This window comes from Callospermophilus lateralis, unplaced genomic scaffold (genome assembly GCF_048772815.1).
Source record: "Callospermophilus lateralis isolate mCalLat2 unplaced genomic scaffold, mCalLat2.hap1 Scaffold_406, whole genome shotgun sequence".
NCBI classification, from domain to species: Eukaryota; Metazoa; Chordata; class Mammalia; order Rodentia; family Sciuridae; genus Callospermophilus; species Callospermophilus lateralis.
In genome coordinates this window covers 1,086,672-1,107,128 of record NW_027514359.1, presented here as the reverse complement: position 1 = coordinate 1,107,128, position 20,457 = coordinate 1,086,672, and positions in this window count along the sequence as shown.

Sequence of the window (20,457 nt, the reverse complement as noted above, 5' to 3'; positions counted from 1 at the left end):
GCAGTGATGATATTTTCTGCACATAATACTTTTTTTGTTTTTGTATATAATGAGTACTACAAGTTATAGTTTCTTTCACTTAGACTTGTGTTGTTAACAATTGGAAATCTTGTTTTGGCAAATTTTATGTAAATATTAGTTGCATAGATTATATTTGCTGATGGAGGGATCATTGAAAACTTAATGTCAGCCTTGTTTCTTTACTAAATGACCATTTCACTTACTATGTCAAAGTCACTTTTCTATTGCATGAAACATGGTGGCATGATATATTTTTAAAAAATATTTTTTTAGTTGTAGTTGGACACTGTACTTTTATTTATTTATTTTTATAGTGCTGAGGATCAAACCCAGTGTCTCGCACATGCTAGGCAAGCACTCTGCCACTGAGTCACAACCCCAGCACCAGCAAGATATTTTTAATCTGGTTAAATATTACTTCATTTCTAATATATCAGATGGTAGGATATCTTATTGTATATAAATTGGAAATTCATTATGTTTGTATACAAGTTTAGAGATCCTATATGATATGACTTTTATAATATTATTACTAGAAGAATATGTTTTGGACATAATCCCTAATTTCTCCAAACTTTGAATTTACTGAAAATTTTGATACCTTCAAATATTCAAAATATTTGATGTTCAGTTAGTTTTAACATCTTTGTGAATTATTTTCTACATTTTTTCCATGGTGTTTGTATGTGAGTATTTCCAGTCTACAAGGAGTTCTGACTTCTGCAGAAGAATTTCCCACATTCTTCATGTTGATAGGGTTTCGATTTTTAGGAGCCCTTCTCCTGCTTGTTATATGGTATTTCTCTGTTGGTGACTTCTCTGATGTGTTGCTGAAGGCACCCACCTTATCATTATTCTCAAAGATTTTCTTTCTTATTTATGATTTCTTTCTTTCTTATTTCTTTCTGATTTTGAATTAAGTATTTCATTGAACACTGAAGATCTTTTTTCCTTAACTCTGGAAGAGTTAATATGAAGGTTAACTCTCCTTTCCTTAGTTCTCTGCTGTGCAGAAAGGAGTGAGTCCTGGAAGAAAGAGTTCCTCCATTCTTTACCCATGTGAGTCTCTGATGTAAAGGTTGATTCCCTTCAGAACTTTCCCCCCATTCAATCTATTCATAGATCTCCTCACCACATATATACTCTTATGTTTAGTAAGACATGACTTCGTGAACATGCTTTCCCACACATATTGTGTTCACCCAGTTTTCCTCTGGGATGAACTCTGAAGGGTCAAATTTGGCAGAAGTTTTCTCATCTTTGTTGTTTTCCAAAAGCTTCTCCTATGCATGAGTGTTCTGATGTAAGGGCTGATTCTTGGGGACTGAGTGTTCCAGGTATGCCGCTGATATTTATTTATTTATTTTTTGTTTACAAAATTTCCCTGCATTTCTTTTTTCTTATATTGGAGAAAGGTTTGACTAGTAGCTGAAGACAGCTGATGTTCATGAAATTCACAAAGTCTCCTCTCCTTTGAGAGTTCTCAGCTTTTATTTTGCTGTCCTGCAGAACTATTTCTGACATTCACTGCACTCATCCAGCATCCTTTTGATGAGTTCCCAGTCAAGACACCTCTCTACGTTTGGTATGTTCATGTGATTTCTCCCATGCCCAGGTTCTCTTACATATAACGAATACTGCGTTATTATGGAACATTTTCTCAGATTCATCATGGCCAAAGGATTGCTTCATCTGTTTTTTGTTTTGTTTTTTTTTTGCACCAGCAATAATCTTCCTGTGGCTGAGGGCTTTCTGACTTTGAAGACATGCTCAGGGACCTGCTCCTTCCCACATTTTCTTGCATTTAGTATCAAAGAACAACTCTCACATCCATTTCTCAGATCATTATGATGCTTCCTTTCTCAGCATCTTTTGCGAATAATTAATTTTAAAATAGATTTCAAAAGGTTAAAAAGTAAATTAGTCATCCGAGAAATTCAGGGGCACTATCAGAAGAAAGATTAGTTTGGAGGAATGAGATAAAATGTTTATGCTTAGTGCCTTGTTCTAGAAACACTGTGAAAGAACCTGCCTTATGTATAACCTTCCAGACTTTTCCATTTTAATTTTGATTAACTTTCTTAAAGCATCACTTCCAGGTTAAAGGAACAGCTTTATGACCAGGGCATTAACTTTCCAACTAGCTTTAATTCACGTTGACTTAATGGGGAGCCCAAGACCACAAACATTCAAGCAAACAGTTAAATAGCCATCCAGCAGTGAATCGTCACTGACCTCTGCTGCTAACGTGAATTTTTTTCTATTAGAACCCTTCAATCCTGAACCAATTTCAGACATGGACTTCATCTCTTCCCTATAAGTGACATGAGTTACATTTACATCATGTTTCTCTCGAAGAAGAGGGTTCATGCACAGGTTATGTTTCTTCAAACATTTTCTTTCTCCTTAATGTTTTGATTTTGGAGAAAAAGTGAAATGTTGGTCTTGGCCTCCTGGAAGCTAATCATTTTGGTTATAAACTTTCCAAGGTTCTTCTGGTATCTGTGACTTGGGAATTCTGCTCTCCACAGCTGATCTTACCTCAAGACAAGGTGAGGCCTGGTGTCTGGGTAGGGCTGCATGGTGCATGGGTGAGGTGCAGACCCATGTCTTGGGTTGACCTTGACTGAGCTGCTCTTAGGCCAGGGCAGTGTCCTGAAGATGCACATACTTTACTCTGGGTTTAGGACAGTACCTCAGTACCCAGGTCCTGCTTCTCAGGTGATTGTCCTCTCAGAAGTACATCATTTCTATACAGGTTTCTTCTGAAAATTAAGAGTTAAAAATTACGTCAGAGCTATTAGAAATATGAGTAGAATGTGGGTAAGAAAAGTACATGCTGAGAGATTCTTAGGGTAGCCAGCAGTAGCCGAAGAAGTGCTACTCATTTTTTAATTTGAGAAAAAGTGAAATATTGGTCTTGGCCTCCAAGTGAGTGTCAGCAAAAACTGTTTAGGGTAGCCAGGAACAAGGAAATATATTAATGGAATAAAAAAATAATCCATCCACTTATTTAAGGAAGCAACAGATTGCTGTTGAGAGTGTTTTCAGAATACAGTATTGCTTCTTCTTTCAGAGAGTTTTATTACAATCCTTGTTCATAACTTCTGTTAAGTATAGAGAAAGAAGGGGCAGGGATATAGCTCAGTTGGTAGAGTACTTGCCTAATATTTGCAAGGCCCTGGGTTCAATCCCCAGCACCACACACAAAAAAAGTACAACTAGAAGAGACCAAGGAAACAGTACATGCTGAGAGACTCTTAGGGTAGCCAGCAGTAGCCAAAGAAGTGCTACTTATTTTTTAATTACCTGTAGCCCAACAACCAAGTGAGTGTCAGCAAAAACTGTTTAGGATAGCTATGAACAAGGAACTATATTAATGGAATAAAAAAAATAATCCATCCAAAAGGGGACAGATGTGTCCCCTGTTGAAAGTAAGGAAATGGGGCTCTAGAGAGGAATAATAAAAGCAAATAGAAGAATGATAAAAGAATATTTGCATGGCAGACTATTTGTTTACAAAATTCTTTCAACTGTCATAAAAACATGTCTTGTTGTTATAAATATGAATTATAGCTGTTATTTCCTACCCATGTGCAGATCTGCGATGAGCATTGCAATGGAGATTATATTTAATACACTCTATACTTTGATGATTATCCATATTTGATAAGTTTTTTTAAATCCTGGAGAATAAAAAGGTTGAATAATTTGCCTAGAGTGGCACAGCCAGTTAGTAAGCAGCGGATCAGAGCCATTTGACCTCCAGCTTTACCTTCCTGACCTATTGATAGGCCCTTCCCCTGATTTTTAATAATGTCATGGGTCATATTCGTAACTGTGACAGAATTGAGGCCAGCGTTCATTCCCCTAAGGAACTTAATTAATTAGCTGGTGAGTTGAAGTCAGGAGTGGTGACATACACAAATGGACAGTCACCAGTTTCTATATAGTTGCTGGCAGCTGAGTTCAGATTTGGTTCTAAGCTACCTAGCATCCAGAACATGCAGGGAAATGCAAGCAAGTACAGTAGTCAGAGTTCATACAATTAGCTCTTTTTTCTGGAGGGATTTAGTCTTCCCTGGCCTGTGACAGTTCTTCATGACTTCTTATGGGGAGAGAATGATGAATCGATACCAATTTCCCAAATGGTTCAATAAATGTAATAGTTTTGTAGGGCTTCCGTGTAGATCCATGTTTAAGACCAAAACCCATCAGGACAGTTCTGTGAAGGGCAAAGACCAGGTGCTTCAAGTGTGCAGATCTGGCTCTGTTATGGATAAATGGTAGGCATTTCATATGGATAAGGACAGCTAAGATTTATGCATCTCTTTCTCTATGCTAAATGCTGCAAGAAAGAACTGAGTGAGGATTGTTCCCCTGAATTGTCACACAGCTGTCTGAGTTATTATTTCAGATCGATCTAAAATATGCCCTAGGAAAAACTAGGACAGAATACCTCAGAATTTTGCTTTCACTAGATGATCAGATTGAGCAAAATTCTTTCCTGTTTCCTTGTATTATTGCTCTTTTAAAGAAATCACATATTTTACTTTCATACTTAGAAAAGCAAAAGATTTCCAGGAACTAAATTTTAGCCTTCAACTTTGAATGATGGAAAAATCAAAGAGATTGATTCATCATAATGGTAATTATGGACTGTTTAACTCAGTCATGCTACTCAGTGTAAGTTCAATTGAAAAATAATTTGTGAATGAATAGGTTAATGGTCATCGTCTTGTATGCTTTTATTTATTACTGTCTTGTCTCACTTGTTATTTGACTATTAAACATGTTATTTTCCTAAATTTAAATTTCCATTTGCTGATATTTTAGAGTCTATTTTAAAACACCTGTAGTTGAATATGTTTTGGGTTTTTTGGCTTCTACTTTCAGAGGAAAGGCCAAGGCGTAGCAAGGGTGAAGGTTTTCAGATTTCAGTTAGCATCTTAGTTCTTCTCTATAATCAGGAAACTCATACAAATTAAGGTTATTATATTCTGAAACTGTAATCATAGGGCCAATTTGTGGTTTCACCCAGAGAAATTCACACATAAATTTCATTATTTAGTTCTTCATTTAGAGAATGGCTAGTGCATTTCATTGCAAAGACAGGAATTAGGAAACACAGACACTGACCTATGGACCATTTAAAAACATGGCTTGATAGAGAAGGTGAAAAAGTATTTTCAGTTCTTTAATGGGCAGATTTATTAGAATACTGTAGGCAAGAAAACTGGTAAGACTTTGGAGGAAGGCGATGCTCCATCCTAGACAGATGTGGGCCTAGGGCTGGACACTGGGGATAGGCAGGATTTGGAATAGTGGCAAAGCCAAGAAGAGAACATGGTAAAAGAGAGACACCAGCCCCATTCCTCCTTCTGCTAGCTCCTGTGGCCTCTCTGCCCTGCGGGGCCGGGGGCGCCCCCCCCCCCGAACTCAGCAGGGATTCAGATGCCTCACCCACTCCACTGCCATAAAAAAAAAAGCACTGGAGGTGGTAGAGACTGTCCTGAGTCATTATCACTCACAGTCTCCCACTGGCCATGGATCAAGCAGGTGAGTGCTCTGTCCTAAGGGCCCTTTCTGCTCTTAGACCCTCTTACCCAACCATGTTGTCACTTGGTATCTGGTGTCTCTTCCTTCCACATCTCTCTCGCCTCCTACAGCACCCACCCTTTGTCTCCTCTTAGAGTTGCATACCTAAATCTGTGGCTGTGATGCTATTTTGTGGGGTACCAGGGATTGAATTCAGGAGCACTCGACCACTGAGCCACATCCCCAGCCCTGTTTGGTATTTTATTTAGAGACAGGGTCTCACTGAGTTGCTTAGTGCCTCTCTGTTGCTGAATCTGGCTTTGAACTCACGATCCTCCTGCTTCATCCTTCAGAGTTGCTGGGATTAAAGGTGTGTACCAGTGCACCTGGCTGTGATGCTGTTAATAAAGCATCTGCCCCTAAGTATAGTTCCCTCCTTGGGATATCGTTACCTCCTGCAACATCAGGGAGAAGAGCAGATAACTATAAATTATGTTCAGCCGAATCCACTGACCTGATGGGACCGAGAATTGGGAAGGGGTTTAGGGCAAGTTCGCCAAGAAGGAAGGACGAGGTTTCAAATTCCAGAGCGAGATATCAGGGCTTTGCACTATTAACACCTAGAAACCTTGAAGTATTATGAGCAGGAGATGTATATAATAAAAAGGGTAATGATTCCTGTCCATGTTTGATAGAAATAAGGTTTTATTGGTTCTGATATCTCTATTCAGCTGTCACCTGTTTTTACTCATTTTCCTCTCAATGATAGAGTAAAACTTGATTTTTTCCATTAAGGTAGATTCTTTCCCTTTATTCCCCTACTTTTCTGCAGGCAACTAGAAGAAACTATTAGTCTTCTGAATTTACTTATCCATCTTACTGTGACAACTCATCATTGTCAATGTCACTTTCACTCTCTGTCCTTACAGTCTTTCTGTGTAAACACATTACAGCCCTTTCCCCCCATCATAGCCTCCAAAAGACATAATCTGTATTTTATTTCTCAAATTAGAGAAGGCCAGCATTATACATTTTAAAAGGCCACTTTGTTCTTTTACCCCACCCCCCTTTTTTTTTAGACATTCTTAGTCCTTGGGAAAATTAATATATGGCCCAGGGAACACAAATCCCCCTTTGCTGTTAAATATGGGACAAGGCTTACAGTCCAGATAACCTGGCGTTTTTGTTGTTTTCTCCTTCACTCTTCTGGGTTTATTACAGTTTCTAATTTGAGCTCACCGTGCTGGCCAGACTCTAGACTACTTCATTTTCAAGAGGATTTCTTGTTGTGCACTGACACTTAGAACTGTGAACCACAAAAATATATATATATATATATATAATGGAATTTTCAAGTAAAAATAATATATAGTATGATTGGACTTTATGAATATATTTGCTTCTGTGGTGAAAGATGATTACCCTCCCAGGAAATGGCTTAAAAACAAAAAAAAAAGTAGAAAAAAGTAACAGTCCCAGGCTCTCTATATGGCATATCTATATCACATATATTAAGTAGTATGGAAAGTAAAACTTTAAAATGCATGTATGTTTTCATTATAGAACATGAAAAGAGTCATTTTGCTAAGGATAATTTATAAAATGGAAGATGTTTTCTAGTTGTATGGGAAATGCACAGGCTTGTGGAGTCAGGTCCTCTTAGGATTTGGATCTTAGCCATTCCCCGAAGGCCCATGTGCTTTGGGCAAGTAGAGGAACCTTTAGGGGGTGTGGTCTCATGGGAGGAAGTTGGGCCGTTTTGGGTGTGCCTTTAAAGGGGACTTTGGGATTCCGTCTTGTCCGTCTGTGATGAGTTTCCTCTACCACATGCTGCCACCATCATGTACCCTGCTGCCACAGACCGAAAGCCACAGGGCCATGTAATCAGGAACTGAAACTGTAAGCCAAAATACAACCTTTTTCTCTTTTGTATATGTTAGGTATTTTTCACAGTGACAGAAAGCTGGCTGATACATTCTTAGCAGTCTTTAAGCTGTGGTCCTCAGCCCTGGGTCCTGTTGGGATACTCCTGGGGAAACAGTTGATCAGAGAAGTGCACTGAGCCCACCTCTCTTCAAATGGAATAGCCTTGCCTTCACGTCCTCTACACATCGGACTGTGCTGGTTTATAAAGAATGACTTTCCTAAGAGGCATTAAAAAAACAAAAAAACCAACCAAACAACAACAAAAAAAAAAAACAACAGTCTGCAAACCACTGATAGAGTCCAAATACACAGGCAATTTCACAACACCTTCTATAGACATTAATAAATGCAGGTAAACACCTAGATCTATGTGTTTTCTGATGATGTTGTGATCCTAATGTGTAAGTATTGTAAAATGTGTTTTAGTTAACTTATTAGAGGATTAGTGTACATAGAAAATGCAAGATTGTGTTTGAAATTAGAATTTCCTGAACATATTCTTTCACTCCGGGGTGGGGGGACACAGATAATGCATTTCTCATTGGGTATGAAATCTGATGTCAGTAGAATTATTGAAAGTCTTTGTGAAGTGGTAATTTCAGGTTTGACTATTTTGACAGCAGGTGGAGCTAGTTGTAGCAATTCTATTTCTAGGCCATTTAAAAAGCAGCAAGATACATAAAACTTACATTAATGTGTTTGCGTTACAAAGCTGTAGGAATAGTAAATTATTAAGTATTAGCTTTGGAAAGCAATTGTATTATTACAACAGCAGAGTCAAGCTGAATAAAAACTTCTGCATCTTTTTAGAAAAGGGGCTTGCATTTGGATGTGTTTTGCCTTGGAAGATGACATGAGGGCATGTGGAGAGGGGTGTGTTTACCCAGTGTAATATGTAATCGATGCCTTTGACCCCTAGATATTGACTTGAAAAAAGACGTTATATGGCTCTGTGAGAAAATAGCATGAAAGAACGATTATACACACAGTTATTTGTGTTTCTCTTTTTAAGTGGTAATAAACAGAATTTAAATCCACCTACATTTTCTCCTAGTAAAAACCAAAGAATATTTGATTTTTATTCTATGAGATTGTGGAGTAAAGACTTGAATGCTTTATAGCTCCAATACTGATGTGTCATCTGAACATGTAATTTAAAAGATAGCACCACTCATATGGTTCTGTTTTTCAAGTGAATCACACATTGAACCATGAAATGGAGCCCCCCCCATCCTTTCTGTAAGTCAGATGCAATAATGAATAAAGGACAGATATTATGCATGCATTGCCTTTCTCTCTGAATTTTGTTTGTTTTTTTCACTAGGTCACTATGTATTAAAATAGAAGTTTTTCCAGTTAGAATGGCAATCATCAAGAATGCAAATAGCAGTAAATGACGGCAAGGATGCAGGGAAAAGGAACTCTCACACGCTGCTGGTGGGAATGTAAATGAGTACAGCCATTATGGAAATCAGTATGGAGGTTCCTTAAAAAGCTAAAAATAGAACAGCCATATGATTCAGCTATACCACTCCTTGGTACTCATCCAAAAGAATTAAAGTCAGCTTACTTGAGAGACACCTGCATACCCATGTTTATGGCAACACAATTCACAATAGCCAAGTTATGGGATCAGCCTAAATGCCCATCAACAGATGAGTAGATAAAGAAAATATGGTATGTATACACAATGGAGTTTTACCCAGCCATAAAGAATGAAGTTATGTCATTTGCAGGAAAACTCTAATGGATCTGGAGATCGTAATTTTGAGTAAAATAAGTCAGAAAAGCGTCATTTGTTTTCTGTCATGTGACAGCAAGAGAGGAGAAAAGGACACCAGGCAGGTTGAAGGGAGCACATTAGGGCAGAGGTAGATTAGGGTAGGGAGGAAGGAAAGGGGGGAATGTGTTAGTGAAATTTATCAAAGGATGTTTTTTGTATGTATGAATATGCCCAATGAAACCTGCCATTCTGTATAATTAATATGCACCAATAAAGACAGGAGTTCTAAAATGACTGCCAATTTTGCTGGCTATGTGAATAAAAAGTGACCTACTTTGAGGCACTAGTTTACTGAGTTATAAGATGACTTAAAACAGGCATTTTAACTTTTTGCCCCAAACTAGAAATCATCTAGAAAACATCTTCATGGTCGTTCATACTCATTCATTCTTATTCATCACATTACTTTTTCAGCAAATGCGTGATGAATGCCTGTGTATGAAGTCTAGACACCATGCTAAACTTGGGGCTGAAATTGTGAGTAATGCATACTGAATTCCCAGGAAGCAGACCTGTCTCCAAAAAATTACCAAAGATTCTAATTAATTTGACAATTGTGTGTGAACACTGGACTGTCAGTCACAGCAAAGGGACCCAGTCAAGAGGAATTAGAGAAGACTTCTAAGAGGAGGCAGCGCTTGAATTTCATGTAGAAGGAGTTGTAAAAATTCACTAGGAGAAATAAAGGAGAAGGGACTTTCCAGATAGTGTGTTTACATGTGCAAAGTTACTGGGTGCTAAAAGCCTCTTTGGAGAGGTATAAAGGGTAAGATTGTGATGTATCTCATTGAATACGCCATCATCAGTGGATAAAGTTTTCATGAGTTTCAACAACTCTAGATGCTATTTAAATAATTAGTTTTGGGAGTTTATGAAACTAAAGTTATAGATATGAACTTAAGGGAACATGCATTACCTGACTTCAGTTTTAACCTCAGCTAGCATTCTGAGGTATGTTCTCTGGTCACAGTGTGATTAGATGGAATGGAGCAGCATCAATCTCTAAGCAACTACTGGGGGAAAAATGTTGCATATGCTGATTCAATGCAGTACTGTCAGCCCTCTGCATCCGCAGGTGCCAAGCTTCACTCATCCACAGATGGAAAAGATTTTTTAAAAATTGCATCTATATCAAACATGTGCAGACTTTTTTCCTGCCATTATTCCCTAAACAACACAGTAACAACTATTTATACAGAGCTTCCATTGTATTAGGTATTACAAGTAATCTAGAGATGACTTAAAGTATATGGGAGGATGTGCAGAGGATATATGCAAATACTGTGGCATTTTAAATGAAGGACTTGAGCATCCTTGGATTGTGGTATCCTTGAGGGGTTCTGGAACCAGTCCCCGACAGATACCAAGGGATGATTATATGTAGGAATACCTGCCAGACGCTCCTCTAGGTGCCGGGACATGTGCCTTGTTGCCTAGAGGAAAGCCAGCTGCCGCCTCCACGTTTTCCTCCTCTTTGGCTCCAAAGCACTGAGCACTTCACACATCCTAACACAGCTCCTCATCTCACCCCAAAGCCTATCTTCCCTTGTCTTTTTATCTCTTTAAATGACTTCTCAAACTACCTAGCAGTCGGTCCAGAAGCTGCGGGTTATTCTTGACATCTTTCTCACCTGCCACATCCGATTCATTATCAAGTCGTGTCATTTCTATTCTAGAACATTGTGGACACTTTCTCCTTGTGCCCACCAGCACCCCAACAACCACATCTCTTGCCAGTAGTCTCCTAACTGGTCTTCCTTTTTATATTTTTGCTTCTTCCCCAATCCTTTTTCCCAAGACAATACCCTGAAAGATCTTTTGAAAATATAAATGAGATCATATCACTTCTTAATTTAAATCTTTGACTGACTTTCTACTGCAGCCTAAATAAAATACAAATTATCTGCTGCTGCCCACAGGGCCTGTGGGAGTCCCTGCCCTGCCTCTCTCACCCACCTCATCTTGCATTACTCTCTCTTGCTCACCATGGTCCAGGCAGGTGGCATCTTCTCATTTCCCCACCTGGCCAGCCCACCACCTTTGCACATGTTATTTCCACTGCTTGAATGGCTCTTCGTATCCTCCTTTAGCTAGCTGGTATCATTTCATGATCTTAGCTTAAATGTTTCTTCCTCTTGAAAGTTTTCTCCTCGACCAGAGTCTGTGCTACAAGAGGGTTCCTGGAACTCTCCTGACAACCTCCTGTTTCTTCCTGGTTGCTGCAATCTGCAATTATGTGTTTGCAGTTGAACCTGAATAATGGTGGTCTCCCCACTAAATAGTATTACCCTTGAAACTGGGGCCATGTCTGTTTTCTTCTCCCCTCTACTTTCAGAGCTTAATACAGTGCCTGGCACACAGTGGATCTTAAAAACTTGTCAAAGAAGGCTGGGGGCTGGGGTTGTGGCTCAGCGGTAGAAGGCTCACCTTGTACATGCTAGACCTGGGTTCGATCCTCAGCACCACATACAAAAATAAACAAGTGAAATAAAGGTGTTGTGTCCAACTACAACAAAAAAATAAAATATTTTTTTAAAAAAAGAGGGCTGGGGTGTAGGTCAGTGGTAAAGTATTTGCCTAGCATATGTGAGGCACTGGGTTTGATTCTTAGCACTGCATATAAATAAATAAAGGTGCATCGACAACTAAAAAAAATTGTAAAGTTGTAAAACAATCAGAATAATTTAAAAACATAAAGCTTGATTGATTTTTTTTAAAGTTTATGAATCTTTACAAATAAGAAAAGCATGAGAAATTAAGAAAATTATTTCAACATGTTTTGAGCTATAGGAACTGTCTTAGGAATGACATAAGGCACAATATTAGTTACCCCACCCAAAGGAAAAGGTTACATGTGGTTATAGTATGATTTAGGGCTATTTTTAAAACAGAGTGGTAACTTTTTTAATGGAAATCCTGCATTATAAAAATGAACTGCTCTTTTTATATATTTAGAATGCAGTTCACTAAAATGTTTAAATTCTTGGCTCTGCTTCTTAAACCTACTACAAAGATCACATTAGAATTCATTTTAATAGACATTGTAAGCACAGTATCCAATCTCATATCATCATGCTGGGTTCTTTTATTATGAGAGTCGCAGGAAGCTGAGCCCCAGGCTGCTGAACATATTGTGGGGTGTATCCATGCCTGGGGATGGTGCCAGCTCTATTGTTTATGTAATATTCTCTTTACCTTTATCTGTGGTATGCAATTGGTATTGACTTTTGAGAAACTACTTCTCTGACCTGATCTCCCAGTTGGAATAAAACCTGCCGAAATGACATCTGGCTAGGAAAAAAGGGATCAAAGAAGCATAAGGAAAGAAAAATTATGAGACATCGTTAATGAGTAGTTTCTTGCCTGTCCTTTAGATCTTTTAGAGAAAAGAGTGTTAAACTTTTTCAAGGTCACCATTCCTTTGTCCCTTGCAATGGCACGGTGGACCCCAAGGGTATCTATCATTTTCACTATTGATTGCTAGGGCTGGATTTACTTAGCATGTAGCAAAATGTCTCTTTGACTTTGTTTAGGAGTAAATACCATTTTCCAAAATTAAGGTAAAGTTTGATTATGATATTTATTACTGTTCACGTCTGTTTTATTTTTTCTAAAGAGGAAGACAGTCATCTTTGGCAAATTGTCTTCCCCAACTTTTAGGTGTAACGCTTGAGGAGTTTTTAAATATCATAAGGAAAAAGAAGGAAGTTCAACTATATCACAATGAGATAAGACACATCTTCACAGCTTTTGACATGCACTGTAAGTGTCTTCAGAGTGTTTGAAGTGTTTTGATAAGAAGTTTCTGCTAAGAAATTGTGAATGAGAATATATACTCAGTAAACCAAATATACAGTATACTTGGAAGATTATTTTACTGTAGTCTTTAGCTATTACCTTAGGTGTTGGTGTGAATTTTTTTTTCCCACCGCAATCTTAAGTTCTTGGCATATTCTAAGGATGAAATAATGTTTGTGGTTATGTAATTGTGCTTAGATACTGTAATGTGTACTCACAGATTGTACCTATATTGTGCAGTTGGCAGCAAAGTGTTGGCTGTGTAGGGATATAGGTCACAGCCAGCTGGGGATTATGGGAGACCCTGCAGCTGTCTTCTTCAGCTCCTGCTTTGACTCACACAATTGGAAGAGTTGTCTTCCCACACTGGGCTTGCTGAGAAGGGTGGCCACAGACCCCCCCCCCAGCCCCACAGATCTCACCCAGGAGGAGAGGACTTATGGATTAAAGTGTCTCCCCTGCTATTATGAGTTTCCCCACAAAACTAAAATAAAATAAAATTTGAAGACTGAACAGTTTTGACAATTCACAATGACTCAAAGCCCAATTCCATTATTGTAGTCATGTCTGCATCTGGTCCTTTCCCCTGGACTTGGGGAATCAGCAAAATGGCAGGGCTGGAAGTGATGCGAGATCACTGGGACTGTGCTGAAGGGAAGAATATTGCTAGATTTGCAAATTCTTCCATTGAGACAACCTTAGATTATCTTTTTTAAGAAAAAAAATTGTTTTTTTAGCTGGGCACAATATCTTTATTTTATTTATTTATTTTTTATGTGGTGCTGAGGATCGAACCCATGGCCTCACACATGCTAGGCAAGCGCTCTACCACTGAGCCACAACCCCAGCTCAACCTTAGATTATCTTATCTGTAAATTCAAATGTTAATGTACTGCTTTTCTCCCAATAATATATTAAAATAAAGTTTCACATAAATATTAAGTGTGAAATAATAGTTCACAGGGTTTATAAAAGTAATTGAACATGATATATTTTGTTTTCAAATAGATCATGGATTTTTAACTTTGGAAGATTTCCAAAGAACCTTCAGGCTTGTGGCTCCCAAATTACCTGAAAGGACTGTTCTCGAGGTATTCAGGTAAAGCACCAAATCTTTACATCCGTCCACTTTTGATTTACCATTTGCTTCATGAGTTTTCAGTTTTTATGGAAAACTTTTACTTGTGCAGATTTTTCACTTTGGGACATTTCCATGTCATAGCACTATGTTGTGATGCAGGAAGAAAGCCTGTATTTAAGTATGGGTCCATCCACAGCTTGAGGATGGCCTTAAGGTTGGTGGAGTGCTGCTCACCTGGCAGATGCTTGAGAACATTGTTGGTAGTGGCAGGAAAGGAGCAGGAAGGAAGCAGAACTCCATATATTTATGTTTCAAGCAAAATACCAAAACTTTATTTCTGTTTACCAGGGACACTAGTGGTCTCCTATGGTCTGTATTTGTCAAATGCAGATTATGCGTGGTTCTTGACTTGTCTGGAAGAAAAGCTGGAAGTGCCTAGTGATGGCCTCCTCATTGATTTGCTTTCTAATCTGCTGACAGAGGTTGTAGTTTACACTAACCTGGTAAAGTCAATTTAAATATTCTATTATGTAGTTCTTAAAAACTAATTCTGACTAAATGGATGAGTGGCTCAAAAGCAGTTCCTGTTAGGAAACTGCAGATTGAAGGTTATGTTAATGAGGAAGCACCTGTGGATGTGAGGAGATGGCGTAACTCCTAGCATGAGTCCTTCATCAGGCCATCACCAGGTGTATTAATAAGGGTTCAGCATACCAATGAGAGACAGAAAACCCCGAATACTAGAAGCTCAAAGAGATGTAAATATATTTCTCTCTCACATAAATACAGGCAACTCAAGCCTGAGTGATAACAACATAGATATGGAGGACCTGGGTCAACCTTCTTGTTGCTGTGACTGCCCTAATAATGCCTGGCTTCTCCTTCTTGCTTCAAGATGGTTGCTTAAGTTACAGCCTTCAAATCTGAATTCTAGGTAGTTAGAAGGAAAGGAGGCAGGAGATCTGCCCCTTCTTCTAAGGCGATATATTGTTCCTACTTACATCCCAGGACTTACAATGTAGATTCAAGGCTGTATCTGTAAGGGAGAAAGGAGGAGGGCCTTGGAAAATGTGAGGTTTGCTCTGGAATGTTATAGGCCAGTTCACAGGTTCTGATACTGAGGAAGAGGGAGAGAGAATGGATACTGGGAGACATCTGGCAGATATTCCCATTTGGGATGAAAGCAATTTAATGGAATCTGTCCAGAAGCCAGCCCTACTCAGTAGAAATAATGAAGCAGGTTATTTGAATAAGGATTTGCACTCATTATCATTAACAGTGACATATATGAGATGTGTTGGCTGCAGCACTCACAAACAAGCTATTGAATGAGCTATTGAAGAACAAAGACATTAAAGCCAGATGCATACACAGTACCATAGGATAATATTACTTAGTTGGTTGTGTGCAAATAAGTTCTTTAAAGTATGCTAGTACCTTTTTATACACTTTATAATGAGATGTGTAATGAATACCAATATATTTCTCCCACACAGAGGTTGTTTTTAATAAGAGGGACTATAAATTGTTACCCATTTTCCTTTTGCAGAAAGACAAGTTGTCCAAACTAGGTGACCTTGATGTGCTAAATGGTTTTAGTAGATGCTATCTTGCAGAGATTTTTTGAAAAATATACTTAAATATAGCCCTTCAAGGTAGAAGCAGTGTTTTGACAATAAGTGAGAAAATAACTGCTTCTGGAAGAAACCTGTTACAAGGAGAGCATTTTCTGAAAGAAGATGTTTGTAAATGTGATTTTATTTTTAAAAATAATGTGTCACCTATTATAACTCTTCACATCTACATGTTTGTTAATATGTAGATGGAATATCTACATATTAGATATGAAAATGGAATATCCTAACTGGCTTTAAAAAAACTTGCAAAATATCAATGGCTTTAGGACATAATTTTTTAAAAATATAAGAATTCAAAAGGTTAATAAGTTTTCAAGAGCAACAAACTGATATCAAATTGATATCAGGAAATATATTAGCTAAATTTCAGTTAGAAATAACAAAATAGTAATAATTAAAAATTGAAAACCTCTAAACTTTTGCCTTAACAGAGGATAGAATTAAAAACTGAGGCTATTAGGGCCCCGATGACTTTTTCTCATTTAGATCTACATAATTTTATGAGGTATATTTAACATTTGTTAAAATCATGTATCAAAACAAATTGAACTTTAAATTGCTCAGTCACAAAGGATTAACCAATATGTTCTGAAATAATAAATTAGCTTAAATCACATTATTCTTGTTAAATATCATTAATAACTTCTAGTGACAGCAAAAAGTTATTTGTCATTACTAAATAAAAGACATCTTTAAAATTCTTGAGAAATCTATATTTTGAGCTATACATAATGTATTAATATAGTAGCACATGTACATATAATCTATAACTACATATACTGTACAAATCTTGTACTACTACTGAGAGTTGAGTGCTCAAGACATTTTGCAGAGACCACTATATACCAGCAAAATAAAGCATTTTAGTTGATTGAACATGCTCTATTTAAACTCTCAGTTATATTTGAAAATTATATTGCTATCATAATCCCTTAACCAGAATAAATGATGAATATAAAAAGTATTAAATGAAGTTGGGAATTCAAAAAGGAGAGAGAAATACTTCCCCTTTGTGTAAATTAAAGCAGGCCACAGAAACAGATGTCTAATATACACATATACACTCCCCTGCCCTGTTTCAGTGATGTGTACAGTTTTCCAGAATAAGAAAATAAAAATCAGCTGCTGAGGCTATTATGATGCAAAAATTTATAATGTTTCTAAAGCTAGACTCACTTTTTGAGGAGCCAGAGTAGCTTTTGATGGAGCTCACCACCTAGGCCCATAATTACCCAGAATAAAAGCTTGATATATGAAAAGCACCATAAGAAAAAAAAAAGAAGAGTGAAAATTTTTTATTAGACCAGAGTTCTCTGTGGTTTGAGTGACTAGAGAAATAAATCTTCATACCATTTGAGTCAGTGACTGCCATGTTCTCTTCAAAGAAATTGCTAAAGATCAAGATTGGTCTTTTTCAAGAGTATTTGCCCATATTGCATTTTAATTTAGTAGACCAAACCAAACCACAACAATAAAACCAATCAACCAAACAAGCAAATAAACATCAAAACAAATAACTAAAGAGAGAAACTTGGAAAATAGAGAGATTCCAAATAAATAAGCTTATGCTCCACCTCAAGGCCTTAGAAAAAGAAGTCTAAACTAATTCAAAAGCCAGCAGAAGACAGGAAATAATTAACATCAGAGTCAAAATCAATGAAATTGAGAATAAGAAAATAATACACAGGATCATGCAATGAAGAATTGGCTCTTTGAAAAGATTAATAAATTTTTAGCTAAACTAACCAAAAGAAAGAGAAAATCAGTGAGAGGTGAAAAAGGAGATATTACCACAGAACCTTCTGAAATCCAGCAGATTATCAGATCCTATTTTAAAAATTTTACTTTACTACACTGAAAAATCTAAAGACATTGACAAATTTCTAGACATATATGACCTTCTTAATGAATCAGGAAGATATAGAAAATCTAAACAGACCAATGTCAAGTAATGAAATTGAAACATCAGTTAAAAGCCTTCCAAAAAAGAAAAGCCAGTGATCAGATGGATTCTCAGCTGATTTCTAGAAGATCGCTAAAAAGAACTAACACTAGTCTTTCTCAAAGTGTTCCATGAAATTGAAAGAGAGGGAAATTCCCAAATAAATTTTGTGAAGCCAGTATAACCCTGGTACCAAAACCAGACAAAGATGTATCAAGGAAAGAAAATTATATGCCAATATCCCTGATGAAAATCCTTAATAAAAATTAGCAAAACACATTTTAAAAAGACATCAGAAGATAATATACCATGATCAAGTGGGCTCTTCATTCCAGGGATGCAAGTTTGGTTCAACATAATGTAACTCACCACTTAAACAGAATTAAGGACAAGAATTACATGATTATCTCAATAGATACAGAAAAGGCTTTTGATCAAATTCAGCACCCATTCATGTTACAAAAAAGAAGCTAGGGATGGAAGGAACTTGCTTCAACATCGTACAGGCTTTTTATGACAAACCCAAAGCCAACATCATACTGAATGGAGAAAAACTAAAAGCATTTCCTCTAAAATCAGGAACAAGACAAGGCTGTTTACTCTTTTTACCACTTCTATTCAATATAGTTCTTGGAACATTAGCCAGAGTGATCAGGCAAGAAGAGGAAATCAGAGGGATACAAATAGGAAAAGAAGAAGTCAAACTACCTCTGTTTCCCAATGACATAAACCTATCTAAAAACCCCAAAAAATTCCACCAGAAGACTTCTAGAGTTTCTAGAGTTTATAAATGAGTTCAGCAATGTAGCAGGATGCAAGATCAACACCCATAAATTAATAGCTTTCCTATACTCCAACAGTAATTCATCCAAGGAATAAATCAGGTAAACCATTCCATTTGCAGTAATGCCAATTTTTTTTTTAAATTGAAAAACTTGGGAATTAATCTAACCAAGGAGGTAAAATAGCTCTACAGTGAAAATTATAGAACACTTGAAGAAAGAAATTGAGAAGACCTTAGATGGAAAGACATCCCATGTTCTTGGCTAGGCAGAATTAATATTGTCAAAATGGTCATAATACCAAAAGCAATATGCAGATTCAATGCAAGCAACATCAAAATACCAATGACATTCTTCACAGAATTAGAAAAAAATAATTCTTAAATTCATTTGGAAGAATAAGAAAACCAAAAGAGCAGAAAAGTGAAACAGGAAGTATAACAATATCTGATCTGTAATTATTCTACAGAGCTATAGTAACAAAAACAGCATGGTGTTGGCATCAAAACAGACATGAAGACTAGTGGAACAGAAGACACAGAGGAAAATTCACATACCGACAACCTTCTGATACTTGACAAAGTACCATAAATATATTTTGGAGAAAAGACAGCCTTTTAACAAATGGTGCTTGGACAACTGGATAGCTTTTATGTAGAAAAATGAAACAAGACTCCAAAAAGAAAGGGTTGGGGAGACTCCATCTCTCCCCCTGCACAAAACTCAAAATGGATCAAAGGCTTTGGAATTACACCAGAAACCTTGCAACTGCTATAAGAAAACATAGGGTAAACCATCATATAGGTGCTGGCACTAATTTCCTTAAGAATACCCCCAGAGTGCAAGAAATAAAAAACAAGAATCAATAAGTGGGATACCATCAAACTAAAAAACTTATGCAAAGCAAAAGAAATGATTAAGAGAGTGGAAGAAAATCATTGCCAGCTACTCCTGATAGGGGATTAATATCCACAATATATAGAGAACTCAAAACCCTTAACACTAAAAAAAGATCAATAAATGGAAAGCATTATGGAGATTCCTCAAAAAACTAGAGATGGAATCACTGTATTACCCAGCTACCCTACTCCTTGATATTTTCCTAAAATATCTAAAATTGATTAATCAGTAATATATGTCTTTTAAAAAATTTTTATTCTTTTTATTTATATATGACAGAAGAATGTATTTGACATATCAAACATACATGGAGTATAACTTCCCACCCCCCAAAAAATCTAAAATTGGCATATTATAAAGAAATAGCTACCTCAATGTTTATAGCAGCACAATTCAAAATAGCTAAATTATGGAGTCAACCTGGGTGTCTTCAATAGATAAATGGATTAAGAAATTGTAGTGTGTGTGTGTGTGTGTGTGTGTGTGTGTGTGTGTGTGTGTGTGTGTGTAGTTGAGTTCTACTCAGCTATAAAGAAGAGTGAGACTATGGCATTTGCTGGTAAATGATGGAAATGGAGAATATCATGCTATCATGCTAAGTGAAATAAGCCCAACTCAGAAACTCAAAGATGGAATGTTTTCTTCATTTGTGGAAGCTGGAGTAAATTAAAGGAAACAGGAGGGAAGGATAGGCTAAGATAAAGATAAAGGGAAGATCAGTGATATAGAGGAGGAGATGGGGAGGCAGAATAGAGGGATGGGAAATGGCAGGCAAGGCAGAATGAGTTTTTAAAAAACTAAACCACAGGGAGTTTCACCTGTATATAAGTAAAAAAAAACCAATCAAATATAAATAAATGAGCAAAAGGAAGTCTAGTAGAGAAAGGAGAGGGAGGATGGAAGGGAGGATGAGAGGGAAAAGTGAGGAGGAATTGGGGGGATTGTGATCAGAGATCAAATTCCATGCATGTGTAACCATAATACTCTTAATAAAAATAATATAATAAATGACTTTACATCCAAAAAGAAAGGGTGGGGGAGACTTGGAT